This window comes from Rhamphochromis sp. 'chilingali', assembly GCF_963969265.1.
Source record: "Rhamphochromis sp. 'chilingali' genome assembly, chromosome: 6".
In the NCBI taxonomy this organism is placed as follows: Eukaryota; Metazoa; Chordata; class Actinopteri; order Cichliformes; family Cichlidae; genus Rhamphochromis; species Rhamphochromis sp. 'chilingali'.
Window position 1 is genome coordinate 12547835 of NC_137933.1, and position 22055 is coordinate 12569889.

Sequence of the window (22055 nt, forward strand, 5' to 3'; positions counted from 1 at the left end):
TTGTGCTATCGTTAATTTGATGGTTTGTAACTTCTTGCCTGCTTCTTCTATTGTGCAGCAGTAGTTCAATAACAAGATGTTTCCTTTAATGGAAAAAGTCTCCAGCAACTAGCTCCATTTAAAATGACTGCTGAACCCACTTTTAGCTGCTCAAATATAATTAAACAAATGGAAGGAATCACAATTGAGGACTGCCTTTACTCTGAAACCAACATTATTCTGAGGTTTCTTTTAACTGCCTTTATTTTGTGTGTTTTAGTTCAGGTGTCTTTTTGTATTTAATTTATCTCCAACAGGTGAGATGCATGTTCCACTAGATTGTGATCAAGTGACTGACTTCCTATTGAAGAATATTCCACTTCATTACCTTCAAAAGCGCCCGGATTGCTTACACAGTGTTTTGGGTCAGTTTCCATCTGTACTGTGAAGTAGCGTCCCATCTAGTTTGCTACGTTTGGCTGAATCTAAACAGACAGTATTTTCTTTGTACACTCTGGATTATCCCACTGCTTTTGTCATCTGTCACACCATCAATAAACACCAGTGACCCAGTACCGCTGGAAGCCATGTCCAGTCTAATCTGGTCTTTCGGCTCTTGGTTTGTACCTTAAGGTAAACCCTCTGCAGTTCTTTTTGTGAAGTCTTCCCTTTATGCTATGCTTAGATAATGATATGCCAACCTCCTGGAGACTTGTCTTCACCTGACTGCATGCTATGAAAGCAATTTTGTTTCCTTTGCAAAGGCTCCTGTGATCATGCACCACTGTTCCCTTCATCTAATGGCCAGGTCTCTATATACTGCCAAGCCCAAGCGCTCTCTCTCTCTCTCTCTGAAAAAACCCCCCAAACTTTTAACTGGTCATCTTTAATGTTGCGCCTGCAGTTTGGGTTTTGCAGTTCCTTTGATTGCACAATGCTGACTCACAGAAAAATCCACAGCTGGAATAAACTACAGACCCTCTCACTGCTCAGCTGATCAAGATATAATGGAGGAATAACCGCTACCTGTGCACAAAAAAGGTTCTGAGTCAGCTAACCAACAACATTTGGCTCTTGAAAAAAAAAAAAAAAAAAAGAAAAAAAGAATGGGAGCCCTCAGGTTGAGCCCTCCAGGAGCATCTTCCATGGAGGGCTCAACCCTTTTCCCCAGTCAAGTCTGTCCCGTGTTTAGCAAAGTGAAAATAAAATAAAATAAACAATAAAAGGTGAATCAAATAGACCATTACGGCAAGGCTGGGATGGTCCATTTGGTAAAGTAAATCCGTTGGGCATCTTTCTTCGCCTTTAGACAATAATTCTGATGGCAAAAGAGCAAAACGGATGGGCCACACATTGTAACTGCAGTTACATTTGAACAAAAACTGTGTCAAGGTTTACATATATTCGGAAACAGCTGACCATTCTCTGAAATAGGCAGAAATAATTTGTCCATGACAGGAAAAAAAAAGAAAAGAAAAAGAATACTGGGAAATAAGATAAACAGTAACAAGGCTCCCTTAGAATCTGTTCCTAATATTCTGCCTAGCAACACCACTGTGCTGTTTAGCTTATGGCTGAAATTGATTGTACTGTAACACAGAAGCAGAGTATAGCAAATAAACACTCATTTGCATGCTTACTTCTTCTAAATTATTATTAAACCAAACAATGGCACATAAATCCAGTGCAAAAATAATGGTAATGGTAATTGGCTGCCCCCCATATCACAGAATGTATAGGTCCACTTATTAGTGATGTCGATGCTCCTGGCTAGCTTCACATCCGAGGGAAAATCTTTGATTTGCAATAACATAATTTAGTATTGCAATGACAGTTTGCCTTGTGTAAATAAACAAATACTAATTATTCAATGCTGAATATAAAGTCCACTTCAGCATTGGCATTCTCTAATCTTTCCATATTCAAGGCTTAGCTACTGGCCGGGTATATAAAGCTATAAATATAATAAATTCTTAATATCCAGGTAGGTTCAGAAAGATCTGCCAGATCTTCATTCTAGTTTGTTCAGATGGCAATTTAGTGCACTGTGGTTGTGTAAGACTCTTTTTATTTTTTTACTCGAGGATCTTCAGACAGCAGTAACAGTAACAAATGTAACTGTTATTAACCAGAGTTAAACTTGATTTTTGACTTGACTATGCTGTCTCCACCATTTGCTGTAACGAATGTGGTAACAAACAGTAGAGAACATCAAGCACAGTTTTGTTTGTCCATTTGATCTGGGAATTGTTTAAAAAACTGTTGTCATAATAGTAGGGAAACCCAACCGTTTAACCGGATGTATTCAGCCCTGATTGGTGTGATATGTCACATATTCACATGCCTTGTTTAGATGTCTGCGGCGTGTTAAAAAAAAACCCCAAATCTTATGGCTTTAACTGCTAGTAGAAGCCCAACATGACAAAAGAAGACCAACTTGAATGCTTACTTTGTCTTGTAAAATGTCATTATGGATACTTTGGGCAGAGGGGTGGAGGTGGGGGGGTTAAAACCCAACGCCTACAGATGTTCTCAGATCTTCTTAATTTCACTCAGGGCGCGCATTCACAAACTAACCTCTGTGTAATTGGATTGTGTGCTTGAGCTGATTATCAAAAAATAAACACTAGCAGCCAATCAAAGTGATGGGAATCAGGAGTCTGTGGGTCAGCCAGCATCTTGAGCAGTAAAGAGGCCAACAACAGTAACTCACAATGCTAAGCAAATGGAGGCTCACTAGACAGCTGCCTTCCATATGAGTGAAGATAAATTTTACAATCTCCCATTTCTAAAAGGTTGATTTTTTTTAATTAACTCATTCACTGCCATTGACGTCTATAGACGTCAATTACGTTTTTCAATGGGAGGGGCCAGAATACAACCTCGGGCAGCTTGTCAGTGAATTTGATTTTTTCATATATTTGTAAATAAATTGTTTTGATAAAACATAACCTTTCTCAGTGTTATTTCTGTTTTATAGAAGTGAAAAACTATTTTATATGTTAGAGGTGTCACAAAGCAAGAAATATTAGTGTCAAAGGCACTTTTCTGCTTGAAATGTATTTTTCACAAAAAGCTCGTTTTCTCCCTTTTTTTGGTCAAAACAGGCATTTTTGGTGGAACCCACCTCTCTTCTACAGCTGATTACTAAAGAATGGAAAATGGTAGAAACAAGCTTTTTTTTTGGATGAAAGAAGAGAGTCTGTTCTTCATTTTGGTAGGTTCAGCGTTTATATGATCATAACACACAGTTTTCTGTGGCTCTTCAAAAATGAGTGAAAATGCTCAAAAACCCAGTGGGGCAGTGGGGAGTTACCTGATTTGAAAATGGCTGGCAGTGAATGAGTTAATACATTATACTCAACACTCTATAACCTCTTAATATAGAGTCTTCCAGTCTTTTCTGCAGTAGTCTTCCACGATTTCTGGACTGGCAGAACAATGACTCAGACCAAACCAGATGTAGAAGAGCTGCTGTTGGGCAGCAAAACTTAAAGCTCTTACACAACGCCGCTTTAAAAGGTATATTGTCCACAGTAGTGTTCCAGTAAAATGGGTTAGGTGACAGAACAGAAGTAACACTCTTTTACATCTTGCATCAATGTCACATCAGTACATAAACACTAAGGTGGACAAATAAGGCAACGCAGTCATCATTTGATCACAGCTGAAATGCCAACGTAAATGTTAAACTCGACTACAAATATTTACCTCTGCTGCCCCACAGACTGTTTTGGAATATTAAATAAATAAAATCTATTATGTGATCAACTACACTGACATTTAAACTATTTGCTCACAGAAAAGGTTAGATGCATTAGGAAACTGACGTCTTGACATTACACCCTCTCAGCACCGTATCCGAGCAGGTGTATTAAAGCGTGCACAAAAACCAAGACAAGCCTTTGCAGATTCCAGGAGACAACATTTTATTTTTGCTGCGACTTATTGTAGATGTCAGAGCAAAACATGGAGGAAAAAAATCATTTAAAACTATTGAACCTTTTATTTATGACCACTTCTGCAAGATGATTGCACAGGTCACCTGAGACAACCCTTCCCAGTCTGACTTGGACTGACTGCAATCACTCCCAGAGAGATTTTGAAGGTTTCCTAATAATTACTGTCTGATTGATGAATGCAGACATGCAAATATGTTGCCACCAGTCAGATTAAGTCTTTGTTAATAAGCACTTGAGGAAAGTTGAATATTTGGCATATCACAAAATATACCGACAAGAGCAACACATTCATAATTAACTTAAGTGATCCATTATTACTGGGACAAAACTGACCAGGCTTAGTGTTCACTCTCATTGTAAGTTCCATGTGTGGCAGGCTTATTTTTCTGTGACCACACAAACAGCAGATTCTGGCAGCGAGTTAATACATCCTGCATGATTAATAAAATTGGCATAGTGTTCGCCCTGCTTTGAAGACCAACTCTGCACTGGTGCGTTGTCAAACCGTTCCAACGTGTGCCTCGCTAAAGCTCTTGCATTTTTGTTCCAGAAGGAAATGTGAATGGACTTCTGAGTGTCTAGCTCACAGCTGATAACCAAACCAACAGAACATCATGCCAGTTCTGCATTGTTGTAACTTTACAAATCAGTCTAACTTCAGTGCCAATCACTCATATCAGTAACAGTACAAACGTTTCAAGCAACTGTTACAAGAAGAAACCAAAAGTGCGTTTACGGTCATTTGATAACGGAAATGCTTGCCCCAGTAAATCAAATTCTTCTGCCTGTCACAAAGTATTAGTGAAATGCTCTTAGAAATAACCTCAGCACAGTGTTAACACTATTCACCGCTATTCATGGAAAAGAAAACATCAATAAAAATGCACTAAAAGATCATCTGAATTTTGTCAAGTAGTCAAAGAGTGGTGGGTACTTTAAAAGGAAATTAGACTCACCTAAGAGAAGAAATAAATACTCACACTGTGGCTTGTCTGTGGTTAGAGCTGATGCAGAGAGCGAAAAGAACACGCACACGTTGGCAAGAGAGTAAGAAACCCCCAATCCTAAAACACTGACAAAGAGCCATATTGATTTTTCCTCTGCTCAAAGAGGACTCGAGCAGAAACAAGAGCAACTCAATTAACATGCCGAGCCATTCCACTATGCCATGATTTCTGAATTACCAACGCTAGTCTCTAAGATTCTCAAAACACTTCTAATTATCTCTGCTCTCTCCGTTCTATAATTGAGGCACTCTGTCTCAATGGAAGCTGATGTAGCGGCAGTCGCGGCATCTACTATGGCACTCTTCTTTGCATCCATGGCCAGCTGCACAATAGGCACACTGACTGCGCAATCTCCCAGTGGAGAGACTTTAGGGTTGATATTGCTAAGGAATTTTTAGTAATACATTACTGCATCCATCTATATGTTTGCGCGTGGGGCACAGGAACACTTCAAGATGACAAGTATTCATCTAGCCTGTCATCTCTGCACACCAACATGAAAGTGGAACGTCGTCACAAATACCACACCAGGGGCTTTATCACCTATTTAGCAGTGAAAGATAGAAAGAACATCTTATCACTTAAAAGAACACACTAAACCAATACTCTGCATTTCATTAAAAATAACTACTTAGCATTAAGCCTCATATAGAACAGGGTTGAGTGATATGTTCCACTAACCAGCACTTTGTGGTAGAACAATATAATCTAGACAGTTAATAAAATAAAGCAGCCCAATTCAACTTTCAATTCTTTTTATAACACACATGTAAAATCTTCTAACGCCTAAAAACTACCAGCTGCGAACTCTGAATCACCAACAGCTGATATATCTGTTCAATCCCCAACACTAACAAGTCAATGAGAACAGCTGCACAAAGACATCTAGGCTATTTTCTCCTTTTTTTTAAAAATGTGCACAACACTCATGGTGGAATTGTTTCCAATATCTTAAAATGTCAGTGGAAAAAATAAAAAATAAAACCAATCACAGCTTTGTTTATCAGTCTTCAAAGAGCTACACAGACTGCACGAACAAGGACAAAGCGGTAAAATTAGAATGTTAATACTGCAGGACAAACTGCCTTGTTTAAGAGTAACATCTCCTCTGTGGTAATGATGATTGACTTCGACAACATTACATTCCTCCACAAGGTAGTGAGACTTAAAACACTCGATGGAGCCCTTTAAGCCAAAACAGAAAAAAAAGATGGTGCCATCTGCATTACAATGCAACAGTATATTTAGCATCTGAGCTGTTTAAACACTGAAACAGAAGGGACCATAGCAATAACTTCTGTGGTAATATCAGTTAGAGCTGATGAAGAGGTTCCCCTTGACACAAAACGGTCTTCTTTCTATAGGGGTTCAAGATAATTCAACAAAGAGTATGAAATTTCATTCCACAGCTCTGGTAGTCTTATCAAGCCTAAACTAATTTGGTTACAGACAGACTGTTGGCAAGTGACAACCACTCAGCAAGACTGTAAGATAAAAAGGATCAAGTAGTACATTACAAAGAGCTGCTTAGCAACATTATCGAGTACATCAAACACAAACTAGACAAAATCAAGTGCAATCTAGACATATCTTTTTTGACTGCTATCACTTGAATAATTTCTAAATGAAACTGGTTTACTAATGCTTATTGCAATGGTAGAGCACAAACTCATTAAACGAAACTAAATTATTCAGACGAAAGAGAATAACAAGTGTAGATAAGAGAGCTCTTGAAGTGCTTTGTGTTGACATCTACAACCCCACCAAAGTAAGATATGCGATGTTGGTAAAATGAAAACCTCAGGGTATGTTCGCGTTACGTGTTTGCTGTGCTGAATTTAATGTCTGGTCTTGACTATCTGTCTTACTTTGCTGTCAACATAGTGTTCCTACATGACAATCAAAGTGGAAAAAGATGACATTTTGTCATACTAGGTACCAAAAGATCCACGTCCATCAACAGAGGTTCAAAAATAGACATATTCAAAACCAAAAAAAAAGTAAACAAACATTAAGTGGAAGCAACTTCCTGATTGGCAGTGTTTTTAATCCAAATACCATAAATACCATAAATACTTAAACAGGAGCTCAGTAGAGAAATGCACACAAGGCCAAATGATAGAAAGTGTATCCAAGAGCACCAGCATTTCAGTATTTTAATAACATTTATCAAGAGGACTAGTCCATACAACTTAATAACATCTACTGGTAAGCACACAGACATCAGCCCTTTTCCTCAATATCATTTTCACTTGTGCTCAGTTGCTTTCGACATGATGGGGTATGATTTCTGTTTAATGGGCATTTTCTTTTCAGCACCTCGTTGGCTTTTTAGAGATGGTCTTAAACTTGAGTCAGTGAGCTGTTGAAAATAAACAACCCAGGCTTTAGCAGTAGGAAATCAGCCTTTTATCTTCTTCTTTTTTTATTTTGCTTAGGGAGTCTGCCCACTGAGTGAAATGACCCTGAAATATATAAGTGAAATCTCTAAGAGCTGGCTGAAATCTCAAAATGCAAGGAGAGGTCATTCAGTGCTTTCTTTATCATCTCCTTTAGCATTGGATATACACTGGATACACCCAGCAATCCTTTAGGACAACAAAGCATCTTAATTCTATATTTAATTTCTTGTAGCAGCAGCTTTCAAAGTGGGGTGATGTCAATAAGGCACACAAGTCATGCACATGACCTGTGGAAACTTAATGTTTCCATATACTAAACTATAAATATGTTGTTAAACCCACAGTCAAACCATGGTGGTTAGTGCTCTATAAATAAAATGATCACAGTGCATACACAGATGTGAACTACATGAACTAATACCTACCCCCACACATTAATCTAACCTTTAAGGCGAGAATAAGAAACACTACAAAACAAATACGCAATAAAAACTCTGTAATGTCACAGATGATGGTCCCTACTACCCAAAAGCTTTGTGCCAGCTATGCTGTCACAATAAGGCCAGTGTATTTTTCATTTACCTCTGGTTAAACATTGTGTACACACTACCGAAACCTTTTAATCTGTTTTGACCAAATTTGTCTGGTGATTCTTTTTTATGTCCCACTGACAAGAGAAAGTCAAGGTATTGTCCAGACGCTTTTCTTTTGCAAGCTCCTTTGACTACGATGACCTGGATGACTGAGAACCTTCACAGACACGTCAAGGTATTGTCTTTGTCTTCTAAGCTTAAAATAACTTCCTGTTAAGTGTTGGCTACAGAGTGGCTGACATCCTTATAAGAACTTTGTTTGGAACATCAACAGAGACCAGCTTCAACATATTATTACTTAACCTAGTGTAGCTGGATTCCCTTAGCACCTTGGGTATCTTTCCATATGACCTCACGAATTCTCCCTCACAAATTTACTTGACATCATGACATTTTCCACTAAATTCAAGAAAAGGTGTTTCAGAAAACACACACAATTTATTCTTTTTGATTATTTAGCTGTAGTAAAGCAAAGAAGAATGGCTAATTTAATCAAACAAAGCAGGGCTGAAGCTTGAGGTGGTTAGTCAAAGTGATACGATCAAGCTCCTCCTCGCTTTGAGACTTTACTCCGAGTATCTGCTGTCAGGCTTTAGTCAGTCATCAAATTTAGATCACTGACTGATTTCTTGACTTAGACAATACTGCACGCATTAAGGCTGCACATTTCCTTTTTCACACTTTTAAATCAGAGGACAGTCAGTACACAGAAATCACAGCTACCACAAACACTTTCATGTAAACTTGCAATTGCTAATCTGCAAGACTTCAGTTTCAGTAAAATGGCGGGGAGGAGCTTTAGTCACAGACTGGCAGGAAATTGCATCTGCATTTACATCTATGGAAAACTTGGGTAAATATGTTTGGGTAAATATTGCCAACAGCGAATATCTGATGACTATGCAGCAAGTACCAAAAAACAACGGACCAACTCTTTCTCAGTTGGCTGAAAATTCCAATGCAGGGCACAATCATACTGTCAGTAACAACAGTCGAATAACAATTACATACAGAGGGATTTCAAGATGAGGGTTGAAGGGCTTAACCCTCTCATTACACAAGTGTGTTTAGTGTTGCAAAAACCATAGGCATGAGAATGGTTTATAGAGAACAGGAAAAAAGTGATGAGTCACTCATCACAATGTAGACGTGTGGGCTAACCCTCATTACCTTTTATCCTGTTATGAAACACTTTATGCAAATGGGAGTGGTCTCTTCCAAGATAACAATGCCTCACTGAGAGAGCACGAGGTCTCACTGAATATTCAATAGGTGACAAAATGATGTGATTGACATGCTATGACCATCATGGTCACCAGATCTCAACGTGGTTTACTACTTAAGAGAGAATCTGGACCCTCATTTTAAGATATCACAATTATCATTCTGGAAGAACACTCCTGCAGCAGAGCCTCATGGACTTTGGACTTTCTTAGTTTGACACGTCAAGCGAGGTGCCTGTAAGGACGGAGCAGTAGTTGGAAGCCATCCACAAAACACCGATCCACAAATTCTACACAGAGATGCCTGAGATCACTAATTTCAGATCACTAATAATGAACATTCTGTATTTTCCCAACATTTTAAAGATAAAAATCAAGGTTTCAGGTTGAAACTGAGAAAACTTTAGGAAAAAAGCACAAGAGAAAAGGTGCACAAGTAAGAATGCAAAATTATAATGTCTTACTTTTTTTTTTTTTTTTTAAATCAGGTGTAGTATGCATATACCAGTGAGAGACAGTGCTGAAGCGCTTTGCACCGACTGAAATGTTAAAGTATTATTTTGAATAGCCGATATATGATATTTCCCCATCAATCAATATTAAGGTTTTCCTCCTCGACCCAGAATGTAAACTGAAAAAGGAGCTGAAATGTGCGAGCTAAAATAAGCTTGTTTTATTAACTTAAATACTGACTGACAAATGAGGGAGAAGGAAGAGATGTGAAAGGAACATGGCCTCGGGCTAAAGAGCAGAAAGTCCCTGAATAACACTGCTCTCTGTGTCTGTGTGTGTGTGCAGCAGAAAAGATAAAGACACTACTTTTTTCCCTAGAGTCTTTTGTCGACTGTTTATTACATGCATTCCTGCACGGGCAGCTCACCAGGCAGGATTCCAACAAATTCTTAGTGAAAAGTGAAATACCCATCTGCACACAGTGCATTCAGTCAAGTTAATGGTATCTACTCGCAAATTCTCTGGACCTTTCAGGCTTTTATACTAGTTTATTCCACGAGGAATCTTCTATTAACCTACTACACTGAGGATGACTGAACAATAGAAATCAGTAATAAAGCAACAACAGCACCACAGTGAACACTGGCATAACTGCTCCTACAGAGTGTCAAAAGTCCAACTATGAGAAAACAGCAGGCCACTGGTGAGTGACTAATACACTGCACTACTGTTTGTACCATAGACAGTTGTGGTGTTGCCATGTGAATGTCCAACTAGAGAAAGGCTGAGGACAACCATTAACCTCAAATAACTGCCTGCCTCTCTTCCAGCAGCTGCCTAACAGGGGCCGAGTCAACAAGCGAGGCTTCAAATGGCATTGTCACTCTAACATGGTGGCTACCCACAATCAATGCTGCACTGATCTGTCCCTCAGAGACACAAGTGTCATGTGCAAAAAATGACAAGAATCAAGAGTAAGCAATAATTTGGACCCAATTCACTCTCGATCAGAGAACTGGTTTTGACAGCGTGGAATCTATTGCTGACAAATTATCTGCAGCACACTATGTAAAAATCACATCTTAAATCAGGAGTGGGCAATCAATTTCCCCAAAGGGCCAAATGAGAAACTGGGACCAACAGGCTACACTAAGTTCTGCTTAATATTAATTGTATCTCTTATAAGCTTATTGGCGTGGCCCTCCACAACAGTCCCAGTTTTTCATGTGGCTCCTTGGGGAAAATTAATAGGCTGCCTCTGTTTTAAAGGGCACTTTAACTTTGTACTTGAAGCATAAAGACTCACAACGCAACTGCTCATAAAAACACACACACACACAGAAACGTGGGCAGTAACATCTGACAGTAAGGCCTAAGGTGCACACTCTATCACCACCAATGTTTGCAGTGCTGGAAATCGTATGCGAGGTAAGAAATGCATTCTATGCTGCATTTCTGTAATGGGGAAAATAGCTACATTAAATCATTTTCTTTGACTTGTCTATTACACAATACCTATAATAGGTTATAGCTAACGAGTGGTCCCACTTTTCACTGTGTATTAACCTTAAACAATACTGTTTAATATAGTTTTTAATATTTGGAGCTACAGTGCATCTTCCATGCTGGACCATGTGACAGAGGTCTAGACCAGCTTTCCTTTAGAACGCGAGTTTAAATACATTCGCCTTATTTGGACATTTGACATCCTTGTTTACACATTTGCTGCCACCGTGACCACTTGGTCATCCATTAAAGGAAATGTGTTTCCGCCTCCAAAAATGCAACTCAGCTATGTCGGAGCTCAAACGCACCATCACTTAGAAAAGTATAAGAGCTGAGGTTTGCTTGCTTTGTCCTCGTGTTGTCACCAATGCAAATGATTCTCCTTCAATTCTCCATCTACCTCTCCTATTCCCCATGCCTGTTTGTTCTCCCTTTTCCCCAGCATCATCAATTTTCTTTTATAGCGGCTGCCAAATTAAAATGCAAAGCAAACAGGCTTTCTCCGGCAGATTACTGTATGTTACAAGTAAAAGCTAAAACAACCAATCACACAATATGCAGACCATACCATGTGTGCTCTTTTTTAGCTGCAGTATATTTAGTCCGATATATTCACACGTTGGAGCATCCTAATATTTCATTTCACTACTAATAACACTAAAGCTGAATTTATGCTTCTCTGGCGAGTTGTTTCTCTGCTCCTGTTTGTAGATGCCTACGGCGTGGGAAGTGATTTATGGTTCAGCGTAGGATTTTAACCCGTTGGCTGTCGTGGCATTGCTACCTCACTAGATGGATGTGTTGTACATTTTTGTGCCATGCTGTGTATTTATTTCCCAACCAAGTAATATCATTTACCTTCATGTATTTGCTATGCTGTGCTTACGTGATTTAAAAAAAAAAAAAAAAAAAAAAAAAAAGAGCAAATATGTCCATGTTGTTTACATTCTCAAAGAAATAGAAAATGATGGTGAAGACTAAGCTGTTCCATTACTCCCATGAACCCTTTACAGCCTGTGTTAACCTCACACTGCTGCATCTTAATCCAAAGGCATAAATCTGCCCTAAGCAGCTGACTGAAACATTACACACCCATATTTTTTTGCAAACCAGTCAGGACAGTTCAAACCACTAATGTTAAAGCCACAAGAGCTACTACTTGCGAGACTATGCACGAGTGCTGCTCCATTTGCGTGTTTTTGATTAACTGCTTTCTCTGCCCACAATCTCGACCTTAAATAGGATCTCTACTCTTGAGAGTAACCGGGTTTCTCCACTGATCTTCCTTGATCGTTTGTGAAATCGCATAACACAGTTTTATCGGGGTAAGACCTACATTTGCTGTCCAAATAAGTGAATTTGTTCCAGCGTCTTGTCAGATTAATTGGAAAAATGAACAGGGACAGATAATAATGACTTCCTGCAGGCTGATTAGATTTAAATTTCCTGATTTCTGGCCTTAGTATTTTAATTCATTTGCATTTTGTGGTGCTTTCCGTCAGATTTTTTGGTTACACAAAGTAATCTGGTGATTATCTTTTTGATAAACTTATTATCAGCCAAAGAGTCTCATTATAAATTTCCCATAGCGCAAAATAATGTTGCTAACCAACACAATGTTGCAGATCTGATTTCCCCTTTGTTTTTGTTTGATGTTTGTTCATTACTTGTTTTGTGTTTTGATTATTATCATAGACCTAAGCATATTTTGACAACAGCACACAACAGCCCCAATCTGGTTGGCCTAGGTAGAAAAAGGACATAAGAATCAGTGTGCCAGTTAACAAAAACTGCCAGCAGACTACACAAAATAGTTGGAAGTGATCCAAATGTGGTCACCCAGGGTAACCAAACAACTAGTACTGTTGAAGCCTGAGGCCCCAAATAAGATTTCCTGTAACTACGTGCCAAAGCTGACTGTTGTATAGAAGATTGGTTGATTTCATTGGGATTTTTTTGTAAAGCCCATCTGATACTGGGTTTTTGGAACCAATGCTGATACTGACTTTTATGCTACAGTGACACTAGAGAAAACAGTGGAGGGAGACTGTAGCACCAAAAAATAAAAATGACTGGGTCTCTGTGCAATGAACTGCTTCAAAGATGGAGACTAGGTTTGTAACCACTATTCAAAGCGACTTTGGTGTGTCAAGATGGTGATAAAACAGCAATGAAACAGAACCAGTTTGTTATCAGTTTGTGATTAAATAGGGTGAAGCTGGCAATTACATGAAATCTCTTTACGATAATATAGTGATTCACTGTAAGAAATCTGTAACAATCGCAAATCTGTTGCTGTTTACATACACAAAGAAATCACATTAAACAAAGTCCAGTCAAGACTGGAAATTCCCCCTGAATAATGATGTAGTAGTTATGGCAGGGCGGGGCTTAACTACAAAATGATAGATGTTTGGCAACCTTGCTTTTATATGAGAATATAACCAGATTACAACCACTTCGCAACTAGATGACAACCAGTTGAGCGCCGTCTCCTATTGCAAAACAATGCATCACAGATAAGCAACTCATCGGCACAGACTGACTCCGATCAATTGCGAATTTTTTGGCAATTGATTTGTGTCTATAAATTGGACAGCATTTATTACCAAACCTAATCTCAGAGTGATTGCAGTCAGTCTGAATCAAAACACAAATTTTTGTGAACAGGTTCCCTCCCCAAAGGCGACCCTGGCAGAAAGTGGTCGCCACAAGTACTTGAAATCCGTCACCAGTAGCAAACCAGGTCAATGGATTCACTAAGATTTTGGACTCCACTGACCAAGAAGTCAGCTTTCCTAATTTTTTATTCTAGTGTTACAGAGCCATTAGACAACAAAGGTTTTCAACAGTGATATCGGTCAATTAGCACAAGAAAGCTCCTTTTAAATTTTTAACTACTACATTAAACTTTTCTAATCAACAAGCTGTCTAATAATACACGTTTCTAAATTAACTCAACATCTTTTTGTATTAAATTCTATCAAAGAAAAAACAATTCATATCAACACATTAAACATTTACACCAACACCAATAAATCTGCAATACATCCATTTCCAGTTTGTTCTATCCGATAACGCAAGTGTAAAGCACATCTCAAATCACTGTACAATTTAAAGCAAAAATAAAAACCTGGCCTATTACTGTTGCTCGAAGATCCAGCACTAAATTCTTCAGTGATGTTTTCATTACTGAACAGCTGAAAATACATAATGCCTACTAAACTAGCCCCATGATATATTGAGCCCTGCAAAAATCAAACAACTACAGCCTTTAATCCCAGTTAATTCTTTATCCATGCACAGTAAAAAGGAACTGGACATGATCGCCGTGCACCTCGAACGACAACCCTTTGGTGGGCTTTAAACCGAAGCCGCTTTGATGGGAATGCGTTTCAAACTAAAACAACATTAAAATTCTATACATCTGTTTCCATGCATGCCCGGGCAGAGGGATGAAACAGGATAGTAGATCTATGTTAACACTTGCACAGTTTTAGACTGACGAAGGAAATGGTGCTCTTTGAAAGTGGTTGCCGTTCCAATTGATCATCCGTGTTTTTCCACATTAGACTGCAGCAATTGTGGATGTTCTCTCATTTACTCATCAATATAACAAGCAAGGCTGGTGTCATCTGAGAGCGACAACAGTTTCTCTTTGATTCTACAGATGACAGTGGATTCTGCTGTATGATTAGGGCAACAGGGATAGAGCCTCCCACTCACTGCCACCACGCTACACTATTGATGTGCTCTGAGGAATTCCCGCGCATCACTTCAAAGACCTTTCTTGCTCTACACTAAGCTCAACTCAAAAACATATCTTCATAAAAGACCATGACATTCCTACAGCTAAAAGCGAGCTTATATCTGGGAAAGACATAATTGCTTCGCGTCAAAAAATGGATACGCTGTATGTTCTGTAGAGCAACTTAGAAAAAAAATAATATTATATTGTAGCATTTTCTTTACTATTTTAATCAACCATTTATAGATGTGCATGTAGCAGCGAAAAGATAACCACTGTCAGGAACAAGTGATGCACCACTGATTAATGAGGTCACACTGCTTATGAATGGAGGAGTGAAGGCAGCACTAAATGCAATGGTGTGGTAAAAAACCCCAAAGGTTTTGTAATAACAGAAACACAACTATCCTTTTGAATCGACCCCCATAATTGCTGTGGCTTTCCTTTCTACAATCACACGGGACGATACTTCAAACCAAAAGCAAATGAGACAGCATTTCTGCAGCACTCAAGTCTGTGCTGCGCCACAAAAGCTGACAATATCTTTATAGCCTGTGTGGGGGAGACTTGAGTGTAACCTGGGCTCACATCCCAGGAAAAGATGGATCACTGGTTTCTGGCAAAACAGCAGCTGTGCAACAAGCATTCAAAGTGCCCCCCCCCCTCCCCCGCTGTAATGGGCAATTCACAAGTGAGAAATCCAATGAAAGCTGCAAAACCTGAAGCAGAGCTGCATATTCTGATACAACATTACAGCCCGCACGACAATTGTCACATCCTCAACTTTGTCAACAAAATGGTAGCCTCAGGAAATAGAGACGGCGGCAACATCCACACAATCAGTTTTCATATATAAAATCTATTTTGGGGGCCAGATGAGGTACATTTTCCCCCCACTACAAGCTTCCCTAGCCCACCCACACAATGGATGGCTCAATAAATATTGCCATCTATTCTGACTGTCAGTTTCCATTGTCCTGCATTTACTATGCTTGAACAAGCAAATAAAAAAATAAACAAAAACACAAAAAAACCCACCATTTTAATAATTGCATTACATAATTACGCATTTCAGTAATATTTCGCAGTTTTCAGGTGTAGCGCAGCTTTTAAGCCTTGCCGCGGCCTTTTACATTATAATCTCGACAGTCATGTTCATATCGAAAGATGATGGAAATTACATAAGCACTTCTGAACCGTCCACCCACCTGTCTTTCCACAAGCTACGAAAACAAGACAGGACACTCCACGGAGCACTTGATTGATTACAGGAACTGTTTAATCAAAGTCTGAACTCACTGCAGACCTAGTCAGCTGTTACAAGCAGATACAGCATAGTCAAAATTCACAGGTAGCCAAGTGTGCAACACACAGCGGCACAGGCTAAAAATATAAACAATCAACCGTTTTCTTAAGTTGTTGTCAGAACATATTGGGTTACCAAAGCCTATGCTACTTTCTCTTCATGCTAGAAGTGTGAAATGAAGTCCCAGGTGTCTCCCTCACTCCTTTTCAACTGTGTGCACATGCAAAGGAAATAGCGAAAGCTGCACCTCTGCAGGTTAGCTGTTCCAATGGAACACAGTATGCACTATGGTAGGTAGGTAAGTAGCTATTTTAACCAAGTGCTATATTGCATTAACAATTACTGACTACAATTTGGAGGTCAGGTCATGTAGGTAATGCTGTTTTTCTGAAGGCACTCAAGCGTTCCATGTTAGAGCTTCCCTGCAGTGCTTCAATAAGCCCATCCCCCCATCACTCAGAGTGGATCGCTTCAAAAGAATCTTAACCTTGGAGAAACGCTGCATGTATGTTTTAAAGTACAAAGATTTTCATCTAATCACAACCTGCCTATTGACACTAACTGCATTAAAGCACTCGCCACTTCACAAAGGGAACTGGAATCCATATGAGTCTCATTCCTCATGATCCATTTCATTGCTAATGTAAAACCCAGGAGTATAATTGAATATGTGGATATATGTGCACCTGTAAAAAAGGCTTAATTCAAGTGGTTTGAAAATAAAAGGCACCGTAAGCCTTCAAATGACCAGCTACCTTTGAGGATATAGGTTAAATCCTTTCTGAGTTTGCTATCAGCTGGTGTGTGGCCACGACATGACGGCAGCCTTACAAAGCCAACATAATCCCCTTGTCCTGGACTAATCTAATGCCCTGGACCTCAAAACAAACACTTTTAATGCTCTTCTTGCACAGTGTTTCTTTGGTATATAGTCTGAGGCACAACAGATTTTTAAAAAGGTGAAAGGCTGGTCACAGTTAACGCAAAACAAATCTGAGCCAAAGCCCAGTGCCATCACGTACATTAGTAACTTTTACAGCCAGTTGCTGTCCTTTAAAAACATTACATACCAGCAGCTGAGTTATCAAGGACATCATACTGTTGAATAAGGAAATGGGAATTTCCTCAAGTGGCGTTGCTCTCGTGTTCAGTCACTTCACAAGCTATGGTCTGTCAGACTGTATAAAATCTATCTGCCATGCTATAACAAGGATCCTAACACCCTTATAATGATTAAAACAAATTACTACTTAAAAAAAAAAAGAAAAAAAGAAAAGGTAATCAGATGGAGAGGAACTGCCTTTGAAAAGGTACTGAGCTGGAATGAAAGCTATGCCAGCTCTATGCCTTACAGTGAAATTGCTCAATTTTGTCCACCAAAAGAAAAAATAGCAAAGGACATGTTTGCTCTGTGGAAACATTGCTATTATTAAAAGGGACACCAGTGCTTTCACATGTATGAATTCAATTTCAGGGCAAATCCTCTGGGCTTAACACTGTTATATTACCATCTTTTGTATTGATTTCAATGTGACAAAGACATGAGAAGAATGAGTAATAAACCTCTAGGTAAAACAAAGTGTTCAAAAAGAAATCAATACAAAACAAGTCGGTAATAATACGTAGTGACCAAAAACTCTTCCAGCAAGCGTAAAAGACCTCAATCATTTATTGGAACCACTAGCAAATTAATGTTAGTCTGGTTAAGGTGATCCTTTTGCTGCCCGCTCTGATATAGGTTATTTGGCTAGTTGCACTGAAAATAATATGAACCGTCACTAAACCTCAGAACGAATGCATTTTATGCTGCCTTGGGTCACGTGCGTGAATTTCTATTGACTTGACATTATTTCACATAAGTCACTTGAAATCATTAAGTCCCGTCAGGCCTTAATGACTGCATACCAAGTCTTAAATGAGGAACTCTTACACCTCTATGCCAAAAAGCTGGTATGAGAAAGCCACAGGTCTGCTGCAGACTGGCCTGGACTCAAACAACTTCCAACACGTCCCACATTGCCGAATAGGGAACAAACGCTTCATGCACATTATTCCAAAGTAGCTTAATATTACAGTGCAGAAAAGTGTCTTCAAATGGTGTCCAGAGTTTTCGCGAGACAATGTATCCAACCTGATTTAATAGTAAATGAAGCATTAGCCAGGAATGCCTGAGGCTCTTGAGAAACCAGTGACATGTTTAATGATTTGAGTATTCAGTTACTGTCAACTATAGTAGTTTTGTGTAAACAAATACATTTCATTAACAAAAGAACCACTCATTCGCATTGGTTTCACCTCATTTACGGCTTGGGTGGATGGTACAGTCGATGGCTCAGACAGCATTTCGCTCTTAAAGTAAGAAGATAGTTACTTCTATCACTAAATTTAAATTGTTAAGGCTTCATGGTGGACAAATTGTAGTTTGTTTCATTTCTGTACTTCAATCTCATAACCTATTATTGGAAAATGACATCAGCTTCACCTACTTATCCATCTACCTCGAGTACTCTGTAATAATATCTGAAGTTTGGGGTTCTGCAACCGCTTGCAAATATCTCATTGCGAGATCATCCACCCACGCCAGATATCCTTACACTTAGGCATGCCACATGGAAGACCTTGAGTGTTGTATTGTAAGCACTTAGCGGTTGTGCTTGCAAAAACAGAAATGTGCAATACAAATGACAAATGTCCTCAACAAATCATATTTAATTGACTGCCAGCACTAGGTCATCGTACACATTAAGCAGGATTGTGCAAAGCCTGTGACACGTTTATGTTGCAAGCTTGCACAACAATTAAAACCATGTCTCACTTTTTCCCAATGAACCCATGCTGTTAAAAAAAATAATAAAATTCTGCACACTGGAGCATTTTTGAGATATATATAAATAAAAATACATTTAACACTACTGCAGTCTTGTATCTTGACTAATGAATATGTTGAACACTTTAACCTGCAGCTAAGTACTAGACTGAGACTACTTTGCTAGTCTTTAATGTGGTCCTGTTACAGTCCATGGAGCAGCACAGACCATGGGGTAGAGCACAGGGTTAGCCCACAGTGGTCCTGTTAAAAAGGAAATCTTGTGCTTGAGCTGAATGACTCAATTCACTGAGATGGGACACCCCCAAGAACATGAGCTGACAAAACGTGACTTGTTTAGTTTTTTTAGTTTTAGTTTGTTTTTTTTTCGGGGGGGGGGGGGGGGGGGGGGTTCCATGGAAGTCCTTACCATAGCTACATATTAACATGATCCACCATTTTGTAAAATTTTTAGCTGTAATACAGAGCACTTTGTCTGAAGCCACAACCTGTAACAAGAGTTGTAGCACTTGTTTACACTGCTCTGTGTGTGTGTGTGTGTGTGTGTGTGTGTGTGTGTGTGTGTGTGTGTGTGTGTGTTAACACCAGTATACGTGTGGTTTCAAACAGATTCACACAGATCCTCACACTCTGCTCTAAATCATCACTAGTAGCACGTTAAAAGATCAGGCTTTCATTTTCATGTCTACTTAAGTGCCCCTCGCAATTCACTAACGAGACCCCCTGGGAGTCCCCGGTACCCAGATTGGGAAACACTGTGGTCACTTCACTGGCGGAATTTGCAGCTTCAAATCTGCCCAGATCCATATTTTATCTCCAAACATGGGGGGGGGGGTCGTTTAAAAACAAAAACTATTAGTGAAGTCAGCCAAGTGTATTCTGGGGCTAATAAATATTGCAGTCCCCGAGGGTAACTGTCACGACCCGTGAGCTCAACTTAAAGAATCTGTTAGCAGTGCTTTAACGGTTACGGTACCAGCTTCACTTTCACACGTTAGCTGAAGTTCAAGAAGCAGATAGAGCTAACTTAGCTCGGTGTAATGAGCTAATCTAAGTGTAACGTTAGCTCTCTGGCAGACAAACAATGAGCTCAGAGTGCAGTCAGCCTTGGCTAGCTTGCTTGCTGCTGCATGCTGTGTTGGCTACATAACGTAAAGCTAGCCAGCTTGCCATGCACACAAGGCTAACGTTAAATGGCTAACGACTCGTAGCACTATCAACAATAAGAAGAAAAAAAGAAGAAAAAAAATGTACTTACTTACCGACTTAGCTAGACACTCCTATTCCAAACCGTGGTCTGCCCATGGTGGTGTATGCTCCATAAAAAGAACAAATCAACGGTAATTATGCTTTACTTATAAGAAAACCTCTAAAAAAAATCTGAAGCACCAGAAAGCAGTGGCAGCGCACTCCCCAAGACATCCAACACAAGAGAGGAGGGGAGGCCAGCGATTCACTGGACTTCTGCCATCACACTTCGAGATACCGTCCACAGCGTAAACAGCCGAGTCCCGAGCGCATTTTTATCGGTGCCGTCTCAAGCCAGACACAAGTCCGGTCCTCTCCAGCGACCCTCTGTCAATTATTCCCACAGCAAATAGCTTTCAATCCAGGTTAATTCCTCCGTATTCACCGTCTCTGGATGAGCGCCGTGCTGGTTCTTCGTGTGGGAACTGATACAATGTAGCCAACCAGCAGCAGCGATTAGGAAATCCAGGATAGAGAAGTTCCTCTCGGAATGGACTGGGATACGTCAGGTACAATGCATGGAACTGGATTAACCAGCCTGGACTGTGACTGTGTGTGTGTGTGTGTGTGTGTGTGTGTGTGTGTGTGTGTGTGTGTGTGTGTGTGTGTGTGTGTGTGTGTGTGTGTGTGTGTGTGTGTGTGTTAGTTTTCAGCGAGCCCCCACTGAATGCGTTGAGTTCTAGCCGCTGCTGTGGTTTTTACACAGAGACAGGGCCGTAGCCAGGATTTTAAAAAATACTGAGGTCATAGGTTCAATCTTCTCCTCTCTCAGTTCTTATAATGGAGTAAGGCTTCTTTAAGCTATCTATAAATAATACTGCTTTCCTATAAATAACACCGATTTCAGATTTATTGTTAAATGTAGGACAGAGCACAATTACCAAATGCAACTAGCAGCCCAAAACATCAAAATGTTAAATGCAGCCTTCCATGATCCAGAAAAGACACCAATAATCCTCCATAAATTGTCTGTAGTTTACTCACTTAAGTGACTCTTCATTTTTTTTTAAAATGATGTGATTTGACATTAAAAATATTTTAAATAATGCCTTCACATAAAAGTGTCTAAAACATTAGAAAATACCAAACAGTAGACAATAGACCACTTTTTTGCTACATTACAGTTCAGGGATAGAAATGCTAATAATCTGATGATGATGATTTGTTGATGACTGTGTGATAATGGGAAGTCAGACATAAATTGTCTGGCCTTCATCATGTGTTTATAAGACACAACTAATGATATTGTCAGTACACTCCGAAAAATATGCCAGTTACTCTTGGCCTATCAAAAGGTCAACATCATAGGTATATTTTTAAATCAGTCGTGTGACAGGACTCTAGCTCCCCTTACTGCTTCCATAGGAATTAAGAGGGTCAGTCTCAAACAAGTACTGCCAATCAAATGTACTTGAAGTAATCATCAGCAAATCCGACTGCCTCTTTTAGCAGTTTGCTGGTCTGAGGGGTTCAGGTGTGTGTAGATACGATTTTCTAAGTAGTATGACGTCCTAGCAAATTCATCACAAGGTCAGACCCTACAATGCTCAGGGAAATTGTAAAAACGGGGGAGGGGGATCCAGGTGGTACATTTTAGCCTCTAGAGACCTCAGTTAGCATGTTAAATGTGTAAAACATGTTTCAAACAGTATCCAGACCAGAGTTTTTCAGTAATGAACAGCGGCATATTTAGCAAATACCAAATCAACAGAAAACACCTCATACTAACTGTCAAACACATGGTGAAAACAAGCCCACAAACTCAGTGAATTAAAGGGACATTGTAGAGAAAAATGGACCA

At 39.4% G+C, this 22055-nt stretch overlaps 1 protein-coding gene across 4 annotated transcripts in view; it reads right to left on the reverse strand.

The window, feature by feature from the left end:
- znf609b (zinc finger protein 609b) overlaps nucleotides 1-20702 on the reverse strand; it is an 81329-nt gene extending 60627 nt beyond the window's left edge. For 2 of the 4 annotated variants that reach the window (XM_080884814.1, XM_080884812.1), the window contains exon 1: nucleotides 20269-20701. The gene's annotated coding sequence lies outside the window, so the exon portion shown is untranslated. Of the gene's footprint in view, nucleotides 1-20264 lie in introns of all 4 variants that reach the window. The other 2 variants (XM_080884815.1, XM_080884813.1) reach the window with 2 other exon arrangements.
- Between the last annotated feature and the right edge of the window lie 1353 nt (nucleotides 20703-22055).